Source organism: Xiphias gladius, chromosome 21 (assembly GCF_016859285.1).
Source record: "Xiphias gladius isolate SHS-SW01 ecotype Sanya breed wild chromosome 21, ASM1685928v1, whole genome shotgun sequence".
Lineage (NCBI taxonomy): Eukaryota > Metazoa > Chordata > Actinopteri > Istiophoriformes > Xiphiidae > Xiphias > Xiphias gladius.
In genome coordinates this window covers 5,014,603-5,024,445 of record NC_053420.1, presented here as the reverse complement: position 1 = coordinate 5,024,445, position 9,843 = coordinate 5,014,603, and the positions used below count along the sequence as shown (strand labels likewise).

The following is a 9,843-nucleotide window of genomic DNA, read 5'->3' as shown; positions in this document are numbered from 1 at the left end:
AATACACAGGGAATCGACATCCTCCTTTCACTTATGCGTTTATGAAAGAATTAGACCTGCCCACAGGTTGCTGACCTTATGTGACCTTTGATGGGCAGCCCCTTAACTCTGTCACCCAGTCCTTGACAGGAGGCTCTCCAGGTGTCTTCCATCTCCCGCTGCCTGGGTCTCCGGTCCTTCAGCGATCGCACCGTCCAGTCTCCTACGAAAGAAAGTTTTGGACAGAAAACAAAATGCACACAACATGACACTCTTCGGGAGTTGCTGCAGATTTCATCCGTTTCCTCTTCATTAGATAAAAGACCCAAATGTCTATTTCCCAAACACATTTAAGGGTTGCAGCTGCTTTAGCCCCCATATTTCTATAGCGTCCTGTAATGTTTAAATGTTTAAATGTCCTTCACCATGGACCCCAGGAATTTTTACTTAACTCATCCGCTGAACGGTTTGGAGACATAACACAAAGATCTTTTGCAATATGTGGCCAGTTGAAGAATTCTCCAACACTGAGGCGTAGATAAATCGTATTTTTGTTTTAAGTAATAAAATGATTTAAGTCCATTTATACAGGACACATCTCCTGATGTAAGAAAACCTTTGTTCTTTCAAAAATAAAATTTAGTTTATCCGTGCTTAGTTTCAGATTGAACCAAATACCGTAAGGATAGAAATGGATCAACCATGCATTTTTCCTCCATGTAACTGGTATTTTTTTCAACCTTTTTACTCAATTTTTTAAAAATGTTTTTTTTTAATAGATACAACAGCAAGTAAACAACATAAACAATCTATAATACGATGTTTGTGTTTGCTTGCTTTGGGCCATTCTTTGGCTTATTTTCTCACCCATAACACAAATACAGTTGGAAATATCATTTCTTAATGACGTGCTAATGATTGTGTACAATGATGAAGTCGTGCAAGCAACAGCCACAAGATTCAAATACTTTTATTGGCCTAATTACACTTTGTACATCTTAAAAAACAGAAAACTTTTTCACATAATAAGACACTATGATATCGCAGAGGAATTCCCAGACGTTTGATCTCCAAACTTCCGAATCTTCGGGACAACAGACTTGGATACTTCCTGGGTATTACTGACAATCAGATTGATCCCGTTTTGTGTTTCCTCACGTAACATCAAATCCTGATGTTCAAAGAGCCAAAAGCAATCGACTGGGATGTGCCAATAATCACTGTTACATGAGGGTTTATGAATAAACTGCAACTCTCATTTATCAGCATCAGTTTTTACAGTAGTATTTTTACGTGATATTCTGAAAGAGGGAAGAAGAAAGACAGAAGATGGAGGAATCTGATGATGTACGGACCGTTAATTAACCCGTAAACAGCCAGTCGAGCACAAGATCAGAAACAGGATGAATGGTAAAAGTAGCAGGCCCCCATGTCCTTCATCGGCATCACTCCTCCTCCTCCTCCTCCTCCTCCTCCATCTGAAGCTGCAGACGAGAGGCGAGTCGCTGGGCGAGCCCCAGGTCACCTCCTACGACCCGTTTGGCCTTCAGCTGACCTATGACCTGGTGTGTGACCCCGAGGTCGGCCACGGCCGTCTGGACCAGCCGCAGACGGTTCTCTCTGAGGGATCGCCTCAGCTTGGCCCGCCGGTTCTGAAACCAGATCTGAGAGGAAGACAGAGGAAAAATTCAATTGGCAGAAAGTACAACGTGCGTTCATGCAGGATATTTTTTTCCGTCTTTCCTTCTTTTTTATTTTCGTTTTAACTGATTTCATGGCCACTTGGGGACAGTGGAAACAAGATGTGAACGCAACACTGACGTACGATCACCTCTCAAGTTGACTGTTAGCAAACAGTTGTGTATTTATACATCCAGCAGTTAAGAAGCAACATTATCATTCATCTAGAGTTGTATTTGCGGCCAGCTAGTCTCTCCCATCCCCTGGGGGGAACATCTGGCTCTTTGGCCGCTGAATGCTCCGCTGTCTGCGCCAGCTGGTCTCTAACCGTGCGTGTCTGCTGTTTGCTGCTGAGCAGGTAGTGGACAGTGGCAATGTCGAGCCTTTCAATTGAAAACAGCTGCCCGCTTGCAGCCAAACACAACACTGTGAGAGCCGTGGGAGAACAGTGAAGGGGGCCAGGTGGATAAACATCGAGCCGAGGGTCACTCTAAAGCTCCGTGAAGCCGAGGGGAAGCTGCAGATTCAGGCAGACAATTCTCTGTAGGTTCATCGCGACGGGTGATAACCTTTCACGTTGTCATTGGATACATTATTATGAAAATATTGATTATAGCCACTCTAAAGTAGACTTTATGACTTAAGCTGAATAGCAGCCAAAGCGGCCACAAGCAGTGAATGAAAGGAGGCACATTTTCCGTAATTTCCCGAGATTCTCTTCAGTCAGTTGCTATAAATTGACCTGAGAGTGAGTGCAGTGGAACTACAAGCATGAAACGACCACCATGATTCCTGGTAGTATGGAAGTTTTTTTTTTTTCTCGACGGCTCGAAATACTCCACATATCTTGGTTATAATTCTATGCACATTTCCCCCCAAAATCAGCCTGACATATTTGGAAAGTTTGGGATTTCCACTAGAATCTGAAATGTGGGTTTAAACAGATTTCGTAATGGCCTTCCGTCACGCGGGTTTCAGAGGTTAGAAGCGGTAACAGCAGTGGAAGCAGGAGAACTGTCCTCTTCTCAGAATGAAAGGTTCTAGAGTTCGTTTCTCAGTGCGCGTGCTGTCTGAACCTGTATTCGGTCCTCGTCCAGGTCGAGTCTCCCTGCCAGCTGCTCCCTCAGCTGGATGCCTGGATAACAGTTCGCCTGAAACACTGTCTCCAGTACATTCACCTGCAGGACACGCGCGCGCACACACACACACACACACACACACACACACACACACACGCAAAGCGGGAGTCAGAAAGAGAGAGACGGAGGGACAGAGAGATTAGAAGACCAAAGACAAAGGATCTATCTTATGATCTATCTGTCTGACTGACTGATTGATCAATTGATTACCTGGCTGTTGGTGAAGGCCGTGCGTGGTCTGCGTCCGACATACCAGTTTGATGTTGGCCTTTGAGAGCTCATCTGCTGAGGATGGGGATGTTGTTGCTGGTAACAGTGCTGTTGTTTGGAGCAGAGACTGTTTCCTCTGTTCTCCTTCTCTGCTCCCATCTCTGGATTGATGGGGGAAAAAAATAAGAGGGCGGAACATCACACATTAAACAATCTTTTATAATTAAAATACAAGAAATAATTCACTTACACGACATTAAACCAAATGAAGGGACTTTTACAGACTTTGGATAGAAAGATTAGGATTTGAATTAGCCCTCGATAGTGTGTTTAACCATCAAGTTTAATATTTATATCTGAAATAAAAATTTGATGTGGTTAAAAACACATTTTGTAAAAAAAGAAAAAAAGAAAAAAAAGAAACAACAACAGAAAAATGCACCTATTTTGTGCTTCAACTATTGCGTCAAGCAACACCAGAATTTAGGTTTTAGTTTTTGTTTAGTTTACATTTCAGTTTAATTGGATTTAGCTGAGCAGGACAGACCCTGAATTTTCAGCTGTTGTCCCCGAACAGCTGAAAAATGAGTTCACTGCATATAACGGAGCACACAGCGATCAAAATGCAGAATTCTTTAATCGCAGCTTTTTCTTATGTACTTTGAATAATACTGGTCTCAAATGTGAATTTTTAACAGTCATGGGTTGATGTTCCAATGAACTGCTTGCCGGTGGTCAGTATCCAAAACCGACATTTTAATTTTAAAATTTTCAGGCAAAAAAAAAAAAAAAAAATTAGAAAACTGAAAATGTCAGATTGCAAATGAATGTACTAAATTTAGCAGCTAAAACTTGGGAATATATCAATTAAAAATACTGAACTCTGACGTCATAGAATTACACAAATGACCCAAAATGTAAATTTCTGTGTTCACAGAACTTTTAGTCTGAAACGGTTTTGGAGGAGCCTCTTTAAACATTCGGTGAAGTAGATTTTTACATCAACAATTGTACCTTTATATACAGTAACAGTACCGGACAGGATATTCAGCTGCTCTGTGTCAAATACACATACGTCAAACTAAAAGGTGTTAATGTTTGCAATGATGATCTTGCTCAACTGTGATTTTCCATTTTATTCTGCTGTCAAGTGTAGTGCATTCATTTAAATGAGACCAAAAAAAACAAAAAACACTGATTTAAATGGTACCTAAATATTATAAATACGTGACAATAAGGGGTGAATTCTATATTTCCATCACTGCATAAATGTTTTTAGCACTACAGTAAGATGCACTGGTGATCTTAGACTGATGATTGGAGCTTCTTCGATAAGAAACAGACTCATCTCTCCTTAACTCTTCGCTTAACTTGTACAGAACATTGATCCCTTTTTTCTCCTCACCTGCCCACGGTCGGTGGAGTCTCGGGCTGTTTCCAGGTCTTTCCAGCTCCAAACCCAGAATCCGATCGATGGAAAACACTGGCCTGCTCTCTGCCGTCACAGGAGCCAGAGTGGACGCCATGATGATCGACAGGACTAACTGATCAATACAAAAGAGCCCCCAGTGTATTTACAAAAACTGCCGGCAACTACCAAAACAAAGTTATTCTGATTTCACCGGGAAAAAAAATGTAGTTCCACAGGTCGACTGGTTTTCAATGAAAATCTTACTGATACTGCAGATCCTTAACTTCGGGTCTGTGGTTTAAGATAAACTGAGAGGTGAATGGATGGTTTAGTCTGAGGTACATGTGAAGCAGCAGGAAGACAAACTGCTGACGGCTGGTTTTAATGGGAGTGGAGGATTTACACTGGCCACCAATTAGAATTAAGAAGTGGTTTTCCATGTGAATGAGATTCCCTGAGGTTCCATACAGCAGCTAATCTCTGCTGAGTATGTGTGTCTGTGTTACTTACAGCATATTCAAATTGTTTGGTTTACCTAGTGTCACAGTCAAATGCCACAACTCTGCAAAAAGAGAGGGTGCTTGCAAAGTTTTCAGGAAACAAAACAACAGTTCACCGTTTTTGAGTGCATTTACTTACCTGTGAGTGTATGCAAGTGTGTGTCTGTATCTGAGCCCCCCCCAGGGCGATATTCTGAATGAGTGTATGTGTGAGATTAGGACAAGGAGCCTTTTTTAAAAACTGCCACCATGACACGAACACAAAGCGGAATTGCAGAATCCTTTTCTTCTGAATTACCACAGTAGAAAATCAGTTTAGTTTTCACATAAAAAATACGTCCATCCCTCTATTACAAGTCTGAGACTTAGTTTAAACTAATAATAATAATAATGATAATGATGACAATAATAATGATCCAGTGAGATCCACTAATGCTATTAGCCTAATCTGTGTGTGTTGTGATGCAGATGAAGCTCGTAGCGTCTGAATGCAGGTTGTAGCAGCAGGGAAGGAAAGCCTTTTCAGAACCAGATTAGCTCCTAATGAAGGCCTGTAGCAGCTTTAAACCAACAGCACACTTGTTTATTTATCCCTCAGAGAAAAGCAGGATGGATGTAAGCAGGGGATGACTGGAGGCAAAGAGGAATGCCTCAGTGTGACTGAGGAGCACAGTTGAAGGACTGGTTCCACAGTTTGGGAGGTTCACCTACCCACGTTCTTCCTGATAATGAGACGAAAAGATCGATATTAATCTCATGTCTGTTCATTAAGTACCGAGCTGGAGAGAGGAGGCGATTAGCTTAGCTTAGCACAAAGACTGGAAGAAGAGGGAAACTGCTAACCTGGAAACCTCAATGCAACAAAAAGGCTTCAGGAAGCTGTAAAGTCACTCGAGCTGTTTGCTCTGTTGTTTGCCAAGAAATAGTTCAAGCACGTAACTTCCCCTGAAACCACAAACCGTTGTTTTTTTACATTTCTCTTTATATAGACGGTAAACCAGCAGGACACCCTGTATAAATATGTCAGCTTCTGTGGTATTGGTGGGGCCCTCGCTTCTTTTTATGAAGGCTGACACAAATGCGTTTGTTAACAGTATAATAACATCATCACGGCGATGCATGTTTAGCATAAATGAGAGCGTTACTGCCTCACCGTGATCCCAACCGCCGGTGGGAGTGGGACATGCAGTGAGCTCCTTGGGTCACTGGACAAAATGGCGAAGAGCTTTTAAAGCTACAGCATCGTGACTGTCCACTAAGCAGAACAGTTTCCTTTAACTCCACCACATTATGAGTCACTGCATCCTTATTCAGCATATTCATTTATTAGTCAAAGTAAAATACATACACTATAAGGACGAATAAAGGCTAATGAATCTATAACGTATCAGTTCATTGGTATTGATAAACTGCAATTCTCTAAATGTATGTGGAAACTAAACTGTGGGTTTGTGGCTGATTTGCGGACGAGTTCACGTGTCTCTGGGTTTTATTCGTGATTGAGGGCAAGATAGAACGTAAAATGGTGCAGCATCTGCAGTATTGCAGGCATTATACCCGACTGTCATGGTGGAGAGGGAGCCATGGCCACGAGCTCTGGGTGATGATCCCAAGTGCGAGGTCACGGAGACAAGCAGCGAAAATGGCTTTCCATCGTAGAGCGGCTGCGCTTAAGGGTGAGGAGCTCAGACGTTTGATTCGAGAATCAAAGAAGAACCATTGTTCCTTCATGTTGAAACAAGTCAACTGAGAAGGGTTTGGCATCTGATCAGGACGCCTCCCGGATGCCTCACTTGGCCGGTGTTCCAGGCACGTCCAACAAGGAGAGAAGAGAATACTCTGCAGGGATTGTTTACTCTATATGGTCTGAGAAGGCCTTGGAATACCCCCCCCCTCCCCCTAGGACCTGGAGGATGTGGCTGAGGGGGAGGACGTCTCGGCTATCTTGTTTAAGGGGTCAGTATCCTTCAAACAAAATTCCTGTCAGATCACTGAACAATGTTCGAAACTCCCCACACCCGATGAATTTCTGACATTGGAACTGTTAAGGGCTGCGTCCAACCATTTCTCTAACTTTCTGAAACGGAACTGAATTTGAATCGACCTTTTCTCTCCGGCTCTCTTTTTTCATCTTCACACAACTACTTCTGTCACTTTTTCGGCGGACAACGGAGGGCGACACCGTGAATGCCTTCGAGAAAAGATTGTCTGAAAAAGTGTGCTGTTATCTTCGTTTGAAAGATCAGCATGTCTTGCCCCTCCTCCGACGGTCGCCATTTTGCTCTGCCTCCTACTGTGGCCGTTTCATAACAGCTACAAACACGTTTGCCTTCATACACGGTCAGACGACGTACAGAATAATTTCCTTTTGCCTGATGGTGGCCAAAGAAGGAAGGTCAGGTGGCTCACAGACACAAACAGCGTAGGGTTCATCCTTAGGGAACCATTAAAATCCCGGCCAGTAGTTTGTGGAATAAGAAGACTGTATGGGTCGGTGGTGTGGGACAGAATGCAATATACTGAAATGTATGGTACTAAAAGCACCAATATGTCATTTAAACACAGATCGCTAAATGTGAAACATGTAAAATATATTTGCATTTCCAAACAAATATACAGACGCACTGTGGAGGTTCAACAGCACTGCACACCGTCCATCAGTCTACAGTGTCCAATGAGCAATATCAGATGAACACCTTCGGAATGTAAATCAGCCCTGGTCACGGTTACTGCATTGTTTAGCAGAAACGGTTCGACAAAGCTCCGCCGCTCACAGTACCTGATTCCCAAAGACAAACCAGGAAGCGGGTCACAGTCAAAAACACAGACTGCAATTACCTCAAGACCAAATTCATCATTGCCACTGAAGGAGGACAGCTGCAGCAGGGAAAACCGCGATATTAAAATACTGCCATAGTGCCACTGCAACTTGTTGTGATTTTTGCACCTTTGCACAAAAAAGTTTGGACTCAATGTGAAAGTAAGTGAGGGGGAACTCTCTACAGTAGGAGCCACAACCGGCTGTTTTCTGTGCGTTCTGTCTGGTCCGGTTTCAGATTCACTCAGCTTCAGGATCTCTCCTGTCCAGTCTGCCAGGGCATCTTCATTGAACCCGTTGTTCTGTCACGTAATCACAGAAAAACAAACATTGCCCAGTTTGTAGGAAACAAAACTTTACTGACAGATCCACCTCGTAACTTGGCGAGACCTTCGGGGTCTGGGTCTCTCTGCTGTCTCTGCAAGGCTGCAGTGGATGGAGTCCAGAGCTGTCAGTTGCTCCGACAGACGTGGCCAAACACCTGGGCAACCTGATCTTCAAACATCTGGAACAGGGTGAAGAATGCTGTCTCCTACACTCCTGTGATTCTGGATGTAAACTCTGCCAATCCTCGCTTCGTGATGTCTGAGGCCTCGCTGGCTAAATTATGGAGAGTAGGGCTAAATGAGGGGTAAACACACAGCGTGCTCCCCAACAGAACCCTCCACTGATCCTGACACTAACACAGGCATAACACACACACTTTCACGGACATGACGTTTCCATACATTTTCACAGACAAAGAAATTCCGCTTTATACATTATTACCAGTGAAGATCTCTATGATAACAGAACGAACCAGCTAAAGATGAAGAACCTGATAATATAATAACCTAATATGGTGTCCATCTTAAATAAATACCTCAAAATATCTTTGTGGCGTGGGGGGCGGGGGCGGATGGGTGATAGAGTTCGAATGGGGAATAGCTTTAATGTCTAGCCTGTCAATGTAAGACAAATGCAAATTTCCACAAAACAAATAACATTGTCTTACATTTTTGATGATATGGTATACGCCTATCAGGGCTGTTGTCAAGAGGACCACCCATTATTTTAAAAAACTGAGGCCAAGCTTTAATGAAGACTTGACCAGCGCTCATTAATTTTTTTTAATACTTGTGACAGTTTACTACGGTGTAGAACAACCGCAAGAATCACTAAGGACAAGCCACCGAACCTCTGTAAAAGCAACGGCGTTTAGTCGTTCAAACATGGGTCTAAGGTATAAAATGTTCCATTTTGATTGTTCAAACCTGACGGGACCGTCAAAATTGATTCACCTCAGCAGCAAATGCCTCCTATACAGGAATAACAACACCGGTGTTTACATAGCTCATAGCGTATGTAAACAGTTTGGTAGTAATCAGAACATGTCCCACGTCTTTGAGCTTGGTGTTTGATGGCGCTGATTTAAGAAATGAGGTTTTCCCTGCTGTTGCACAAGAACATCGGCTATATGAACAAAATGTTCAACATTAATTACTGATTATTTACAATATGTTAACATTGCAAACTGTAACGTGCTGTGACTACATCTTGATGAATGTACGTGTCCTCACTTGCAGCCAGCAGCTCCAGTGTGTTTATCGGACTGTGCGCGTGGGAAGTGTGTGGGAGAGTACGGATTATTTAAACGCACTAAATATTAATTTTCTTTTTATATTAATTAGACATGAATGACTATATGAAAAAGGGGAAATATACGAATCTACATATGTACAAACAAACCAACATTTACAACTGACTGCAACTCAATGTTTTTGATGATCTGATTTCTTTATTTCTTGTCATAATGTCCTGTTTGCATGAAAAAAAAAATCTGACCTTTTATCGTTTTAATGAGTTTTTTTATTTCTTCTAAATGACGTGTGACATGGCATGTGTCAAGGTTCTTGTGTCGAGCCAGCATGCTCGATTTTGGCGTCGCTAGTGGCAGCAGGGTTGCAGCTGATCACATTCTCCGCAGTCATAAAAACTGGTACGACAGAAAGGACATTACATCCTTATTAACGTTATGGATAAAGAAACAATGCCGTTTTAAAAAGTTATTTTTCTACCCACCTTTTCTACCGTTATAAAGCAGTCAAAAAACCGCAACCTATTGGC

At 42.5% G+C, this 9,843-nt stretch overlaps 1 protein-coding gene across 1 annotated transcript in view; it reads right to left on the bottom strand.

Moving 5' to 3' along the window:
• Positions 1-9,843, bottom strand: part of LOC120807181 (E3 ubiquitin-protein ligase TRIM35-like) — a 322,424-nt gene that overhangs the window by 282,581 nt on the left and 30,000 nt on the right.